Raw genomic sequence first — 18,024 nt, 5'->3', positions numbered from 1 at the left:
AGGTGGTAGGAAGTTATAGTCCAAATTGGCAGGTGACAGTAAGTTGCAGTCCCAACTGACAAGCGACAGGAAGTTACAGTCTTGTCTAATAGGCGACAGGAAAATCTGTTATGCATACCAACATGCTATGATAATAGAGATTAGTAAAACACAATCAATAATTTTCCATGTTATAATCCCAAAACAATATTAGATATTAGATATTTATATTAAACCATATGCAACGTAAATAGAAAAGTGTGATGAAAATGGAATGGAAATAGAATAGAGTAGGGAGCATGAAACTATATGAAATTGATTAAAATATGGTATAAAATGGGTTGTTCTTGACTCTCATCATCTCCCAACTTCAATCTTAGGGTGGTCTAGTTTATTTCTACGTCTCCAAGTGTCCTATCATGAAATTTACACTTATATCTCCCAACTTCAGCCTATTAATGAAATAATGAAGTGGTGGATGATGAGTGCAACAAGAAAATAAGGAAACGAACCAAGCAAGAACAAGGAATAAAATCCGCCTTTAAAACCAATCTTCGTCTTTAAAAATGAATAGAATTTTACCTTAAATCTGCCTTTACCAATAACCAGGCTCTCTTCAAGTTTGGATAAGATCTTGGAAATTTCAATCCTCCTTGCAAATAATGATGCCCTAGCAAAAATCAGAATTCACCAACTTTGCAAAATCTGCCCATGCCATTAAATCGCATTGCCTCTTTTATCAAATAAAATCGCCAAATTCTGGAAGGAGAAATCGTTGTCAAAGATGGAGAAATCAGACTTCAAAAAAATTGCCCAAGTTGGAAAAAATCATATTTGCTCAAAAAATCAGCCTAGGGCAGAAATTCACCCAAGCAAGATGGAGAAAAATGATGCCAAGAAATGGAGAATCTGCCCTGAAAATCACCCAAGCTGGAAAAAATCAGAGTTGCTCCAAAAATTGCACATCCAAGGAGGAGGAAAAAGGAATGAGGAAATAAGAGGGGGGAAGCCCCTCTTATACCAAACTTTTTGCTTCTCCAAGTGGGCCAACTTTCCTGGAAGGAAAACAAAATTAAATTAGTCTCTTAATTAATGACCCAGATTTAAATGCAACATTAAAATTACGTAGCCCTATAGTGAAATTGGCCCATTTAGTTGCTAGTTTTGATCAAAAATTGCAAAATAGAAACAAAGTAAGCCTAGGAGATGTCAAAATTTTCATTTAATAATGTTTTGGTAATTAAAATATCATTAAAAATGAATTTAGCAAGCCAAAATAAATTTTCAATTTCAAATTACCAACTTCCTTTAACATTTCTAAAATCCTCTAGGCAAAATTTCAACAAAATAAATGAGAGTTTGCAATTCAATCTAATTTCAAATTTTGCAACACACTTTCAAATTTCTTTTTTTTTTTAACAAAATAAATCCTTTTCCTAGCAGTCAAAATTCAAACTCCAAACTCCAATTTCAATTTCACTATTAAAAATTTCCTTGTTCACCAAAAAATTTCAAGAGTTTTCAGAACGACTAAATCTAAAAAATTTCATTTTGAAAATTCTCAAGCTTATAAAATATTTCAAATTTTCAAAAATCCATCTAAGTCCAAAAATTTGCAAATTTATCGTGTCGGATATTTTTCTACTTCTAACCATTGAAAAAATGTTGTTTTTGAATTCTGTTTGGCCTAAGGATAAAAATTACATGTTCCGGAAAATCAAGTTTAGCACCACGTGAAAACAAACCAAATCCCCTCCTGGGCCCGAAGGTGTCCAAGGTGTAAAATCATCTATTCAATAAAAAACCTCTGGACCACTCTAAAAATTGCTGAGGCAACCGAAGAAAAGGGGGTTCCCAAAGTTTTGGGATGATTGTGTGAAAACCTCACAACTATACTTTGGAAATGATTCCCCACAAAAAACTAGAGGATTGTGGTCTTTTAAGCATGCTCTGTTCTCTAACACATTTTTTTTTGAATTCCATTACTATTAAACTACTGGAGCTCTTATTTTGAATGATTTCTTTGGTGAATAGAGCTACTGATCATGAGGATGTTTTCGGTTGTCTACGGCTTGGGTGCCATTGTGTAACAAATTATTGGTTGGTTAAAACTGTGGTTTTTCCATCAAATGTTCCTGAACTTTTTCTGATTTGTTTTCTGTGAGTTCCTTATGTAACTGATTTGTTTGCCTCTTATAAAATAGTCATCCGTGTATTAGAATACACCCTTATATGATTTTGTACTTTGGAGTGCTGCTAACATTTAGTTCTTGGGTTGCATGCGTGTGGAAAGTTGGGAACTATGGATTCAACCATCTTTCAATTCTTTAATCCAAGTTTACCATGACATTATAATACAATCTTTACATGCCTGCTACCTTTGATCATTCAAATTTAGGTTAATATGGATTCCAGCATTCATTTTGAAATGAGAAGATGAGATGAGTTTCTTCTAGCTTTTGTAGATGTCATGATATTTTACTAGAGGCAGGGATTTACAGACAATGTACATATTTTCTAGTATTTATTATAAAATAATGACAGCATACCTTATACAGTAGTATCTAAGTTAATATATAACAAAATTTTAAATAAGGGTACTCTTAATTTTTAAATATTAAACTATTAATGATGTAGTGTGATGGTTAAGTCCTGGCATTGTGGTTATTGTCACCAAGGTCCAAACCCCTATTGCGGTGTTATTGTTGACTGCTCATGTTGGGGACAAGGTCTTCCATTTGTAACATCACTGGTTAATAGCTCTAGTCAAAGGTATATACTACCAATAAAAAAGTAAAAAACATTAACTAATTAATCTAAAAAAATATTATTATAATTTTCAGTGGGCTATTTCCTTTGGATTATGATATGAGTGAGGTTGTCTCTTCCATTAAGTTCGCCCAAGACTGGGACCGAGCCTCAATTGTTGGGATATGCTATACCCAAAAGTGAATTTCAGTAACTAGCCTGATTATATTCATTTTTATGAAACTTAGTTGTCATGCTGGTGACTTGAACATGGCTCTCCACAATGAACCCAATAACTTACCCACTTAGGCTTGACTAATTAAATTTAAACCTAAAATTCAAATAAAAAATGTTGTAAAGGGCATCTATCAGACGATTTTTGCTTAAATTGGATATGCAGCCGTGCGCCTCCATAAAGGGTGGGCAACCGGTGAAGCCTTTCTAGGAATAATTTATCCAAGCTCTTCCAGAACATCTACCTCACTCTCGATGGGCCAGTCAAAGTAATGAACCAGCTGATTAACTGCCAACTCGTAACAGTAAATTTTATGTCCCCAGGGTTGAGCCTTCATTTCCAACATCAAAGCACATTTATTAACTGCTGTTGATGATTGCAAAACCTTAGTAGATGGTAATCAGGAAAGTGTAAACTGATATGGAACTAGATCCGTAACAATATTACTCATCAAATTACTTAGTTATGAAGAAAACAGACCACTATTGATTCCACAGTTAATCGGCAAATCAAATCTGTAGAATATCAAATGATTTTACGACAATGTCTTTCATTAGCAGGCCTAAAGATTACAACTGTAGCATAACAGGTGGTGGCAGATTTCTCTATGTAGGGAGGGATAGTACCTCCTAAATGTATCAGTGGCAGGTCTGATAGTGTAATGTCCCTTTTTGGGATTGCCTTAAATTTTGCCCTAGAATCACAAGTTCATTAAAAATAAAAAATGTAATATATTTAAAGATATAACTTCACCCAAAAATGTTTGAGATCTTGCAATTGTGTTAGACAATTTTAAAAATCATAATTCATAAAATCTACCATTTCTACTAGGCTTGAATAATATATGGCATTTGCATATTCATAACCATCATACATTACCTATAATTTATTATTGGAATTCAACCTCGGAGATATGATAGGGTTCCAAGGGAGCCTTCATACTAAGCCCAAGAGCAGATATTGGTCCATCCCTCTTGGCCTCAGGTGGCTGGTTGGTGGGGAAACTTTTCTCTGCTCTCCCTATTTGTGCCACCTTATTCAGCCTCTTATGTTTGAGACTTCTTTGTAGAGGTTGCAGGGGAAACCACAATAGGGTGCCTGGAGTACCCCTATCATTTAAGCTCAAGGGTGTAATGTATCTTGCTTCCGTTGGCCCCATTTAGCAGGTGACCATCCGTCCATCATGTGGTGTACTTAGAAGAGGACCTCATACCAGTTGTCCTTGTATTCCTTTCCTCACCTCCACATGATTGCTTGCAGCAGTTTAATGAATGAATTAGGAAATCTAGTTATGTATGAGAGTAAAATATATTGTCACATCAAATACATCCATAGAAGAGATATTATATAGCAAAGATACTATTATGTTAGTTACACATTTTAATCTTCATGTGAGGAATTATCTATAAAACATCACCATATTGTATGCAATGGATAAGTTCACTATTGTCTGCAATATGTGGTAATCTCTGATATAATCAATTTATATGCTTGATTGCTGGTGTTTGATCTGCTCTTTTATGAGTACCAATGTTATTAAAGAATGCTCACAACCTTTCTTAACAATGTCTCTTCAAGTTGAATCCTCAATGACCTCTCTTCAAGACCAAACGCTGTCTTATTCATTTCTTATTTGCCACTTAGGGATCTTTGAAATATTTGAATGGCTGGATTTATTAACTGCTGCTTTAGCATGAATGTTGTTTGTATATATACTAATTATCGCTGTTGTAAATATATCATTGCCCCTTAACATTGATTGCTGCCTTCTATGGATTTGAAAATTGTGATGTATTATAAATAAGACGATTTTCTGTCAATTGATTGTTAGTTAATACTGTTACTGAGTTGGGGGCATGATTGTTATGCACCTGGATGATGTACTAGGCTTTGACTTGTTTTCATTCTGGTTATGGGATTGACCACTAGTCTGCTAGGGTATCTTCAGCTATATCCATGATATCCACCTCACTCTCCACAGTCCAGTCAAAGTAATGAACTAACTGATCAACTTCCAACTGATAACAGTAATTGTTATATCCCTAGGACTAAGCCTTTGTTTCCAAACTCAAAGTGCATACATTAAATGCTTTTGATGATTGTTAAACCTTAGTAAATGATAATAGGAAAATGAATAAGTGGTAGGGACTATTAAATCTGTAGCAATAATACTTATCAAAGCACTTGGTTCTAAATAAATCTGACCACTACCAGTTCTGCAATTAAGCAGCACATTCAAATGTGTAGAAAATCAAATGTCTTAGACCAATGTCTTTCATGAGATGAGTTTCTTCGAGCTTTTGTACCTCCTAAATGCACAAGTGACAGTTTCGTTATGCACCGGGGTAATGCCCTAAGATTGGGTCTGATTTCAGATTGCTTATGGTATTAAGCAGTTTGTCTAGTGTTCTAGGGTTTCTTGAGCTATCTCCATGACATCCACCTCACTCTTCACTGTCCAGTTAAAGCAATGAACCAGCTGATCAACTGCAAACTTATAACAGTAATTGACTAATTGTTATATTCTCAGGGTTAAGCATTGTTGTTGATTATTGTTAAATCTTATTAAATGATAGTCAGGAAGCTGTAAACTGGTAGGGACTTTAGAATGGTAACAATAATGCTCATCAAAACACTCACATTCTTGAGAAATCAGACCACTTTCAATTCTGCAGTTAATCAGCAAATTCTGATCTGTTGAAATAAAATGTCTTTAATTAGTCGGCCCTAAAATGACAACACTAACATAATAGGCTACTGTTATAAGTGACAGGTTTGTTATGCACCTATGTGATGCCCTATGGTTTGGCCTGATTCCAGACTGGTTATGTTATTCAGCAGTTTGTCTAGTCTGCTAGGGTTTTGTTAATGTTTGGTACCTTCAGTTGGATTAACTCATGAGACTAAACTGAAGTTATATATATGTGTGTGTGTAGTTGCATAATAAACTATTACACTGCTTAAATATTAATGAATAGCATGTCTCATGAAGGGATGTCTATCCATATCTCATCCACAATATAAAGAGAGATCGCTGCACTTTGAACTCACATACCAAGAAGGCAGTGTTATTACATCAGTGAGTGATCCATGAAAATCAACATGGTATCAGAGCAGGTTGGTCTTAGGGATCTTTCTGCGAGATTTAAGTGTGAAAATAAAGAGGGGTTGTGATGTGCATTTCTCTCAACACCCGTGCATTTTCTATCAAAACGTTTAGCTCTCATTAGTTCTGAGCCCTTGTGTGTAGTGCAAATTGAAGCTAACATTGAAGTAGGAATGGAGTGCATAAATTGTGTATGAAGTTAATGGTAAGATGCTCTTGATGTTTGGGCCACTGTAAAGCATTAAAAGTGGGAGCTGATGTTTGTGCAGTTGGCGTGCCTATAAATCAAATATAAATGCATATTTGATGATATCAAGGATTCGTTAAATCCATTGTTCAGGCCAATACAGCGTTCTGTTGTTTCAACTTGTGTGAAAAATGTCATCCAAATCATATTACCATCATTGCAAAGAAAGGACTTAATGAATGTGAACTATACATGCGACAAAATACATGTATGTGAATGTATATGGTAGAAAGTATGCCAACTTCGTTGGCATGGGATGAGTGCCTAAAGTGGCATCAATTTTCTCTTGCTGCGAAAAGAAAAGACAAATAAGTCAGTATTAGAGGGAGGTGAGTACTATGGAGGACTGCTGAGAGTATTTAATGCACCGATTGTTTGGAAAAGCCATGCTCACAATGGTATTGAATGTGTTGAGCGACTCATTGAAGTGAGCGAATGTTGTTGGCTGACCCTTGATTCAAAGACTCACTATTTCTCACCAAGAAATCATTGTGCGGGGAGAATTGTGGTCTCATGCAATGCGACTCATGTTACAACATGTCCACAATATGTTATGAGAATCGTAGTGTCAAAATAAATTTGATCTACATAGAAAGGGGCATTTGTGATCGAATTTGTTGAAAACATTATTACAATACCTTAGCAAATGTGAAAATGGTAAAATAAAGATAAGTGTCCATAGATATACTACATGATGAAGCTATTTGAAATAATTGTTATAGAACAAAATTGTGGCACCCAACTATATGTATGTAAAAGGTAAGTATTTTGATGTGTTTGTTAAGTTATACTAATATTCATAGTAATATTATTATGGGAAAAATTCCTAATATGATTATTAGGAATATAAAATAGAATAAAATTATTAGTAATACTAAATATAAATAAGAATGCTATTTTAAATACTAAGGATAGGATAATAATATTGTTTTGAGAATAAAGATGATATTATATGTCAATATCATTATCATTATTAGAAAAAAAAACTAAATATTATTATTATCCTTGTATTCTCTTTCTTATTTTTTATTTCAATACATACTATAAGAGCTATGTGCCTTGATCTTTTCCTTCGAGATTTCTTATTGCAGGAAAACTGATTGATAGTAGATTTAGAGGGAGTCTGATACTTTGTTAAAGGCAAGAAGCTCAGAAGATTGATGTTCAGAGGGAGTGACACATCTGTTTGAAGGAGCAGATGGAGGATATGTTTTAGTTGACCTTTAAAGATCTTGATCATATTAGAATCAGAGGGGGTTTTGGCTTCATGTAAACTTTTGGTATTATGTGTGTGATTGCATGATTTAATGGGCCTACCCCCTTGTGTACATCATGAAGAAGTGATGACTTTCAAATGATCATCACTTGTATTTGTAGAAGTTATTGAAAGGTGACGATCTTATAATAACTTAATTTTCTATTATGATGGATATCTTATGATGTCTATGCAGATTATGATAGATTATACTTTGCATAGTGGATGCTTATATGGTACACATCATGAGAATGCGTGCACACATACCTTATAAACATTTGAGTACATGGTGAATGTTATGCAAATTGATGTTTTGGAGGCCATTACACAGAGTACTTGGTGAATATCATGTGACTTGATGTTCAAAAGACTATTACTCACGATATTTGGTGAATATCTTGCACCAAATATTGTATCTTCACATCTTGGAAGGCCATTACACAAAGAGTATTTGGTGAATATCATGTGTTGATATTCTGGAAGACCAATACTCATGAAATCAAATGTGATATCTACATGTTACTTAGAGTAGTTGGTGAATGCAATGTGTTGATACTCTAGAAGACCAATACTCATGGCATCAAATTCGAGATAAAAATGGTCGATATTTTCTAATCAAAGATATCCTTAAAATTTGACATTCCTAATATTACCAATGGTGTAATATTATCATGTGTTTATCCTCCCTAGCTAAGAGGGAGTATTAATATTTGGTAGTTTTAGTTGGATAAACTCATGAGACTAAACTGAAGTCGTGCGTGCGTGCGTCCACAAACACACATGCTAAGAAGTGTGTGTGTGCGTCTATATCTCATCCACGAACACACATACTAAGAAGGCATTGTTATTACATCAACAAGCGATCCATGAAAATCAATAGGTTTCTTCAACTATTTGCTGGAAAAGCTTTAACTTTTAATTGTTTAACTCTGCCGGTAGGCATTGGATCTAGGAAAACAAAACTTGTTGCTTGAACTAACTGGACAATCTTGTCAGGTGTGACTGTATAGTGCCATTAAATCATTGATTTTCTGGCATAGACTTCTGTAACATCAACTTGCCAATCTTGTATAGAGCTGATACAGACAAATATGGATTGTTATCCTTTAATATTGTGATTTTTTCACGTCTGGGTCTAATTTGGTTTTGGATCTCCTTCAATGGTGTTAGAAGTGTCTTATGCTGCCTCTCCACAGTGAGCCAAACTCATAATTTTGCTCATAATTCTGCATAACCCTACCCAATATTTAAAAGGATCGATTAAGAGATTGCAAAGATAAATGAATGTATAAAAAGCAGGTTAGATTTTTTGTGTCCTAACATGGTCACACTAGTAGGGTTTTTATTCCAATAAGTGTTGTTTTGGAAACTTCATTCAAACTGCTCTTCATGCCTGCCAAAAGGACCCCAGATGTTTATAAATAGTTGTTCTAAGCATAAATAAACTATTGGCAAAGCACTCTCTTAGTTGCAAAAATTGGTCGAGTTTTCTGGCCTTGCGTGGATTCATGACTTCTATTGGTGCAAAAAATGTGCAGAATTTTTAGCAAGAACTTGTCGAGTACTTGCTGAGTTTTTTGTAAAAAATTGATCGTAGTTTTATAGTAGTAGTTAAAGGCAAATAACGACCCAAATTAGTCACGTTTCTCATTTCTTCACTTGTATTTTGTTGAGAGGGGAAAAGTTCTCCAAACACTTGCAAATTGATTTCAATCTATTTGAAGCAGACTTGAGACAGATTTGAGGCACATTTGTGGCGTGTTTGGAGAAAAGTTTTTGAAGAGGATAAGATCAATAATTTGAAGAGGCAAGCTATAGAGGACGGCATAGATTTGGTTTTACGTTGGATGACATTGAGTTGAATGAGTAGTCACCACTAGTGGTAGGAGAAGCTAGAGGCAGAGCTATATCTAGGATTGATGAAAAACCACAAATTGAGTTAGACATACTGAGCAAGAAGGCAATCATGACTAGTGCAGACTTCCGAGATTAGACCCTCTAATTCTACCTCCCTTAGTTTTTGTTAGAACTGAGAAGAGGAAGATGTAATTGGAATGATGTATTTACTTTTAGTTTTATATAAATTATTTACTATTTTGCTTCTAGCCATGAGTCTTCTTCAAGAGAATGCGTATTTGTATCCACTTTGTGTTTAAATATATCTAGACTAAGCTTGTTTGTTTTGTGTTCTCATTTATTGGCTCATTGGATGTATCTTCTCATTGAATTTTGCAAACAATGCATTTCTAATTAAATTTAAGTGGAGTTTTTGCAGAAAATTGGCTAAGTTTTCCTCGAATTTATTTTTTAGACCTTGGCAAGCTTTCCAAGTATGGTTCCAAGAATAGGTTGCATGGGCTCAAAAAATGCTCTAGGTTTTTAATTTTTTAATTTTTTTTGATCTCTCTCTCTCTCTCTCTCTCTCTCTCTCTCTCTCTCTCTCTCTCTCTCTCGCTTGGTTTGGCCCCAGAGAAAATAGGACATGACAGTTAAATCCATGAATGTCCCGGGGCACCCTTACCATGCTTCGTAGGGTAGCTGTAATCTTTTATTGAACCATTAAACCTTAAATAACCCATGGTTCTAACTGGGTTTGACTGGATATCCTCAGGTTCATTTTGGTTTGTCAAGTTATGCTAGGGGGAATTCACATACTTCATGTTGCCTTTTGTGTGATGCAATTTCCAGGTCATGCTGAACTAGATGCTGGACAAGGTTGAATTGTAATTGGTGTTGGGGCCTCTTCTGGGTAGGCTGGCAACATAGGTTTTTGTTCCCATTTCTTTATTTGAGTTTCTTCACTGGTGCCTTCCCCCATTTTATCTAAACATCACATACATATATTTAAGGCGTTCTTCTTTCACCTTTAACTATTTGTCCACAATGGTTTGACCCAATTTTATTTGTTGAATGTCTTCAACAATCCAGCTAGGGTCTGTGCTACATAGGGGGTCCCATTGGCTGCTTTGGCCTTGTAGATGTTATAAAATCTTTCATTCAACCTTTGGCATTTGTTTCAGTTATCTTAATTGTTGAACCTTTAAGCAAATACTATTATGATTAACCTCAGATAGAAATAACAGTTACATGCAAATATTACCAATATTAGAAAATAATAGATCGCACATAAGAGAACACAAGACACCAAGATTTAACGTGGTTCACCCAATCCTTGGGCTACGCCCACTAATATCAAGTCCAATGTTATTATTATCCAGTGATTACAATTCGCAACCCTTATAGCTTAATACTGTCGCAAGAAGCTACAATATCACCATTACATTATGAAATCCCTAACCCTAAGCCTTTTTAGACAAGCTTTTTACTACGTACACAATTAGGGCTAGAATAAGTCGTCCAATAGGAAAATAGCAATGGACGCCTTTTACAATATAAGGTCATTTTGGCTTCGAGGGCGTTGCACCTCGACCCCATCCTATACTACGATAGGGAGCCCACCTAGGGCATTGCCCCTTGACCCCATCTTGGGCAAACCCCCGTAGAAATAATATGGGGAGAAAGCTGCATTGAATAAACTTTCGAGTCTGATTAGGCTCAACATCACAACAATCTCCCAGTTGGAGATTGATCAAACTCCATAACAATAACCTCCCACTTGGAGACTGATCAAAGCACTGCTAAACCTGTAGCTCCGATTAGAATATATCAAACCACCTTGGACTCAGTTGTTCTTTTATTTTGTTCAATCTAGAAGACCAACCAAAGTTGAAGAGGAGTTCAACTTCTCCCTTGTTACTGCTTTGGTAAACATATTTGCTAGATTATCATTTGTATGTATCTTCTCTAGCTTTTAACTATCCATCATCCAAAACTGACCAAATGAAATGGTACCGCAACTGCATGTGTTTTGTTTTTGGATGTAGAGATGAATTCTTTGCAAGATGAATGTCACTTTGACTATCTGTAAACAAATAATTATCCATTTGAGGGTGTCCTTGGTTGCCTCTATAGTGGATAAAGCTTTAACCTTCTACAACCGAGAAACCCAACTCACTGGCTCTCCACTAATAGTAAATACATAGCCTATAGTACTCCGCCTGGTATCAATAACCCCTGCCAAATTTGAGTCAACATATCCCTCTAAATCAGTAGTAGAGCCCCCAAAATGTACACTTACTAGATGTTGCTCTCAAATATTTGAGAATTCATTTAATTGCATTTCAATGCTCAATATTTGGATGAGTCATATACCTACTAACAACTCCCACTACATGTGCAATATCTGGCCTAGTATATACCATAACATACATCAAGCTTCCTACAACCGAAGCATAAGATACCTTGGACATCTTATCCTCTTCTTCTTGTGTCTTGCGACACATCTCCTTAGTCAACTTCAAATGACTAGGTAAAGGCGTGCTGACAGCTTTAGCATTCTCCATAGAGAAATGTTGTAACACCTTTGCAATATAATCAGCGTGAGATAATGTCACTTTCCTGCTCTTGCTATCTTTACAAATCTTCATACAAAGGATTTGTTTTGTTGCCTCCAAATCCTTCATAGTGAATGAATGTGCTAACTAGCATTTCAACTCCGTAATGTGATCCATGTTAGACCCAACTAGAAGCATATCATCAACGTATAAACATAAAATAATGTAGTTATCATCACCCAACCTCATAAAATAAACATAGTGATCTGAGTGACACTTGCTATATCCATGTTCATGCATAAACTTGTCAAATTTTAGATACCATTACCAAGGTGCTTGCTTCAAGCCATATAAACTTTTTGTCAATCTGCACACTAAGGTCTCCTTACTTTCGACCTCAAATCTTTTTGGCTGAGCCATATATATCTCTTCATCCAACTCACTATGAAGGAATGCTGTTTTAACATCAAGCTGCTCCAAATACAAATCTTCAGTCCATAATACTTAAAATAGTGCGAATAGAAGTCATTTTAACAACATGAGAGAATATCTCATCAAAATGAGTGCCCTTTTTTTGTGCAAATCCTTTTACCACAAACCTAGTTTTAAATCATTTCTTACCTCCATCTTTTTCTTTTAAGTTGTAAACCCATTTATTCTGTAAAACTTTTTTACCTATAGGCAACTTGCATAAATCCCATCTATTATTTTTTAGCAAAGAGTCCATTTCTTCTTTCATTGCAGACTCCCACTAAATCTTTGTATCCACCTGCACAACTTCATCATAACATTTAGGTTCATCAACATCAGTAAGTAAAATAGAGTACAAAGAAGGAGATAATCTTTCTAGAGGTCTACTTAGCCTTGTTGACTGTCTAACATTTACTATTGTGTGGTATTTGTTGTTGTGGTTGTTGCAGATCATGAGAAATTGTTGGAACATCAACTTTTGGAGTATCATCCAGCACTACATAATCATCATCTTTCTTCTCATGTTGCTGCAACAAATCTTTGTACAACACTTTCTCATTAAATATGATATCCCTGCTTCTTACAATTTTACGGTTTTCAAAATCTCAAAGCCTATAACCAAATTCATCAATGCTATATCTAACAAATACACATTTCTTTGACTTATCTTTTAGCTTGGTTCTATTTTCAGAATCTATATGAGCAAATGCTTCACAATCAAAGATTTTGAGAAAAAAATAATTCATCTTCTTAGCAGTCCATGTTTCTTTTGGAATATCACAACCCAAAGGAGTAAAGAGACCTCTATTAATCAAATATACAATAGTATTGATAGCGTTTGCCCACATATTTAAGGGCAACCCTACATGCAACTTCATACTTCTTGCATGCTCCATTATAGTCCTGTTTATGCGTTCAACCACTCTATTTTCCTATGGAGTCCTTGGAACAATTTTCTATCTACGAATACCATTAGTGGAGCAATAATCTTCAAATTCATGACTGCAATACTCACCACCATTATTAGATTTGAGACATTTTAATTTCTTTCCATTCTCATTTTCAATCAAGCATTTCTACTTCTTAAAAGTTTGAAATACATTAGATTTCTGTCTAAAGAAATAAACTCGTACTTTTCTAGTTGCTTCATCAATAAATGTAACATAATAATGAGAGCCACCAAGGGAAGATACCTGAGCCGGTCCCCATACATCTGTATGCACAAGCTCTAATCTCTCACTTTTCTTTTCCTTCCCAGTCTTCATAAAACTCACTCTCTTTTGTTTTCTATACACACAACTTTCATAGAAATCCATATTAACACATCAGACCTGATAAAACTTGCTTTGAATGAATTACTTTCATACCCTTCTCACTTATGTGCCCAAGTCTATTGTATCACAATGTTGTATCACAATCTACAACAACTATTTGTTCTCCTTGCCTAATTGCAACAATTGTTCCTGAACATTAATTTTTGTAACAAACAATCAAAGTAGAAGGAACAATATGACATGTACAAAGATATAAGGTGCCTACTTTCACACCTTTTGCTACTACTAGGGAACCTTTTCAAACCTTCCAATTTTTATTATTAAAAGTAACTACACAACCCTCATCACTGAGTTGCCCTGCTAAAATTAAATTCCTACTCAGCCTTGGAACATGTCTTCCTTCATGTAGTAACCAATGATTCTCATTATGCAATTTAATCTTAAAGTTTCCCTTTCCAACAATCTGACAGGGTTCATTATCCCCCAAATAAACAAGCCCAAAATCCCCTTGCACATAATCAATGACATAACCTCTGTGAGGTGTAGCATGAATTAAAGCACTCAAATCTAAAATCCACGAATCATCAACATTTTCTAAAGAAAGAAGCAAAGCATCTTCTTCGGATTTGTTATTTACCACATTTGCCTCCTTTTTCCCTTCTGATTTATCTCTTTCATTGTTCTTTCAAGTCCAACAATCTTTCTTCTTATGCCTTGGTTTACCACAGTACCAACAATCTTTTGGTCCTCTGGATTGAGACTCCTTTCCCTTTGACTTTCCTCTTGATTTCTTATGAAATATGAAATTATTTCCTCTTAGAGTTGTTCTGCCTCTGCTTTGTGCATTCAAAGCACTTCCTGATGTAGATCTACCTGAGGTTTTCCTATGAGTGTCTTCACTCAAAATAACATTGATCACATCATCGTATTTTAGGATATTAGATCCAGAAACATAATTACTCACAGTCATTACCAAGTCATTATAGTTTTCAGACAAAGAACACAGAATCAAGAGAGCCCTAATTTCTTCATCAAAATGAATACCCATAGAAGATAACTGACTAGTAACAATATTAAACTCATTTAAATGATCTGCAATAGATCCACCTTCTGCAATTTTCATATTAAATAAACGCTTCATGAGAAATAAATTATTTGAAGCGGAGGGCTTTTCATACAATTTCGCTAGGTTTCCATCAACTCTTCCGTTGTCTCTGCTTTTGTAATGTTAAACGTCACTGATGGTGCCAGACATAACCGAATGCTTCCAAGTGCCTTTCTGTCTAAAATCTCCCATTCCTCATTTGTCATAGTTCTTTGGTTTTTAGTTTTTCCTTCCAACAACTTCCATAAATCCTTTTGATAGAGACACTCATCCATTTGCATCTTCCATAATTGAAAGTTTTGTCTATTAAACTTGTCAAGCCTCAACTTACCCTTGTCTGCCATTGCTCCCACTCAATCATGAGACTCCCACTCAACCATGAGACATTCCTGCAGAGGATCGCTAAAAACAAAAACAAAAAAAGACGGTTTGGCTCAAAAAAATGATGCTCGTCTGGCTCTGATACCACTTGTTAGAATTAACCTCAGACAAAAATGACGATTACATGCAAATATCACCAACATCATAAAATAATATATCACACGTAAGAGAACACAAGACACCAAGTTTTAACGTGGTTCACCCAATCCCTAGGCTACGTCCACCAACATCAAGTGCAATATTATTATTATCTAGTGATTACAATCTACAATCTCTTACAGCTCAACATTGTCGCAAGAAGCTACAATATTACTATTACATCATGAAATCCCTAACCCTAAGCCTTTTTATACAAGCTTTTTACCACTTACACAATTAGGGCTAAAATAAGTCATCTAGTAGGAAAATAGCAACTGACGCCTTTTACAATATAAGGTCATTTTTGGCTTCGCACCCCCACGGGGGTGTTGCCCCTTGACCCCACCCTGTACTACAACAGGGAGCGCACTTGGGGGACTGCCCTTAACCCCATCTTGACCCTTGTAGAAATAATATGGAAAGAAAACTGCGCTGAATAAACCTCTAAGTTTGATTAGGCTCCACATCACAACACTTACGTTTATTTCAAAATTATTTTTGTGGTGTTGCCTAAACTTTTGCACTATTATTTATCATGTCTTATACTTGAATAGATACCACTAAATTTTGTAAAGGCTCAATCTCATTAAATCTAGTGGATTATCTTGGGCACCCTTGTTGCATCCACTTAACTCTTTGCAATAATTTCAAGTCATCTTAAATTGGTGACCTCTGTAACAAAATTTTAGGAATTTATGTTTTTCTTTAAATTTTTTGATGGTCCATTATATTTTAGTACTTTTTTTGTTTCTTTATAAAATTTTGAATGCAATCTTGTTAAAGCTACCAGATTCTCTCTTTTACTTGCACTGTCCATCTAAATATGGGAATGTATCTTTGATTGCATTTATTAAATAATTAAAAATGAGGGTCTCTTTGATTGTATTAATTAAATAATAAAAAATGTGAATACTTGTTTTTAATTTTCAATTGTTATTGAGGACAATCAAATTTGCATCCCATATATTTGAGTAGACATTGCCACATTATCTCTAGATAGGCACGAGCCCAAATGGGTCATATCCACATCGTGAGTACATATTTTAAAGGAAAAAAGAATTATTATTTTGTTATACTTAGGTACACGTCTAGCAAGCTTGTTACTATCCTAGATATAGATCTTATCAAATTGATTGGTTGACTTGCAATCGATATATCTTTAATCAATAACATCAAGTTTACTTGATGTTATATAGTTTTATGTTTATCAATACTATTTGTAGATGGTAGTTGTGATTAGTTGCATCAAGGATAAAATGAGTAAACCTGCATGACTATATGACACATTTGCTATGCTATAGGGATCGCTACTTTGGCATACACCCAATGTTTTGATACTACATGATGAATTAATGAGACATCACATACAAAACTCAAGAGTAGTTTGCTGCAAGAAACCTTCATGAGTTGCTTATCATCATAAATGAGTTGTGTAAACACATGGAAAACTTGCCAAACTTGCATCTAGTTGATAAATTGATGTGATTTTGAACAATATTAAGAGGTACCAGATCATATTGGACAAAATGTCAAACAAAATTCTCTAACACACTCCATAAAATTGGATTGCCAACATTTTTTTACATTGAGTGCAATTGATTTGTATTGGTTAGATTTGCATACATTAATGATAGGAATAACATTCAGTCCTTGCATCTGTGTGGTTGCTGCTAGCTTAGGTAAGAGAAATAATGAAGAAATCATGTCTCTTAGCGAGCCAAGCAAAAGAATAAGACAGAGTTCAAGGAAGAGGGCAACTGAGGCAACTGGGGGATCTACTGTTGATATTATCCAAAACACTATGAAGGCGGGCAGGGAGGTGGTGAAAATGATCAAGTAGCTGCAATAGCTGGTGGTGGTGGTTCTGGTAACTGGTCTTTGGTTTGGTGGTGGTTCTGGTCATTGGTCTCTGGTTTGGGTTTCTTAATTGGTTTTTGTTCCTTTTGTTCAAACTCTATGTTCTAGGTCCTTGTAAAACCTGGTTTCATTTACTGGCCTTATTTTGTGGTTTCAGGTCCCTGTAAAACTTGGTTTTGTAGCTTTTATACTGTAGGTTTTAGGTCCTTGTAAAACTTGGTTGTGCTTATTTGAATATCTTTTGCTTTTCTGTTAAGGGTTTCGGGTCCCTTGAAAACCTGTTTTTACCTTAATCTAAAAACACTAAGTCCTTGAGAAGCTTAGTTGTGGAAAAAATAAATTGTTATTGACCATCATTTTAAAATCATGCACTATATGCATTCAAGACATTCACTTTAGAAAATAAATACTAGAAAAAGGTTTCATCAAATGTGTACAGTTTCTTATGGATACAAAGAGCATCATATATCGATAGTATGGATTGGTCTAATGATCAATAGATTAAGATAATTGAATGATGTTTTCATTACATTGTTCTCGCGTAGAATTCAAGAGAAAATATTCATAAATGTAACATACATGCATAGTCATAATGTACTTAATATATTTAGGTTAATTCATATCACTCAAAATACTTAATGGTAAGTTAATGGGCCCTTGGTCTATTGGTGAAGTTGAATGGTTCTCAATGAGCCCAGTGAGGATCAAGTCTTGTTGAGTGCAAGACTCCAATACCATAAGTGATGAGATTGGGATTGCTCCTTGTGCAATTTTGGTGAAATGTATACCTCTTAGTTGTTAGCTCTTCGCCGAAGAGGTTTTACATATGAGTGC

The 18,024-nt window shown here is 35.0% G+C and overlaps 1 long non-coding RNA gene across 1 annotated transcript in view; it reads left to right on the top strand.

Moving 5' to 3' along the window:
• Positions 1 to 17,530, top strand: part of LOC149580241 (uncharacterized) — a 52,373-nt gene extending 34,843 nt beyond the window's left edge. Inside the window, exon 3 of the long non-coding RNA XR_016353450.1 lies at positions 17,008 to 17,530. This is a non-coding gene — a long non-coding RNA (uncharacterized LOC149580241). The remainder of the gene's footprint in view (positions 1 to 17,007) is intronic.
• Positions 17,531 to 18,024: the final 494 nt, after the last annotated feature.

The sequence above is a fragment of the Cupressus sempervirens genome, chromosome 1 (assembly GCF_028749045.1).
Source record: "Cupressus sempervirens isolate cs-2001-9-10 chromosome 1, ASM2874904v1, whole genome shotgun sequence".
NCBI classification, from domain to species: domain Eukaryota; kingdom Viridiplantae; phylum Streptophyta; class Pinopsida; order Cupressales; family Cupressaceae; genus Cupressus; species Cupressus sempervirens.
Note: the sequence above shows the minus strand (reverse complement) of the source record. Positions and strands in the feature narration are given on the sequence as shown.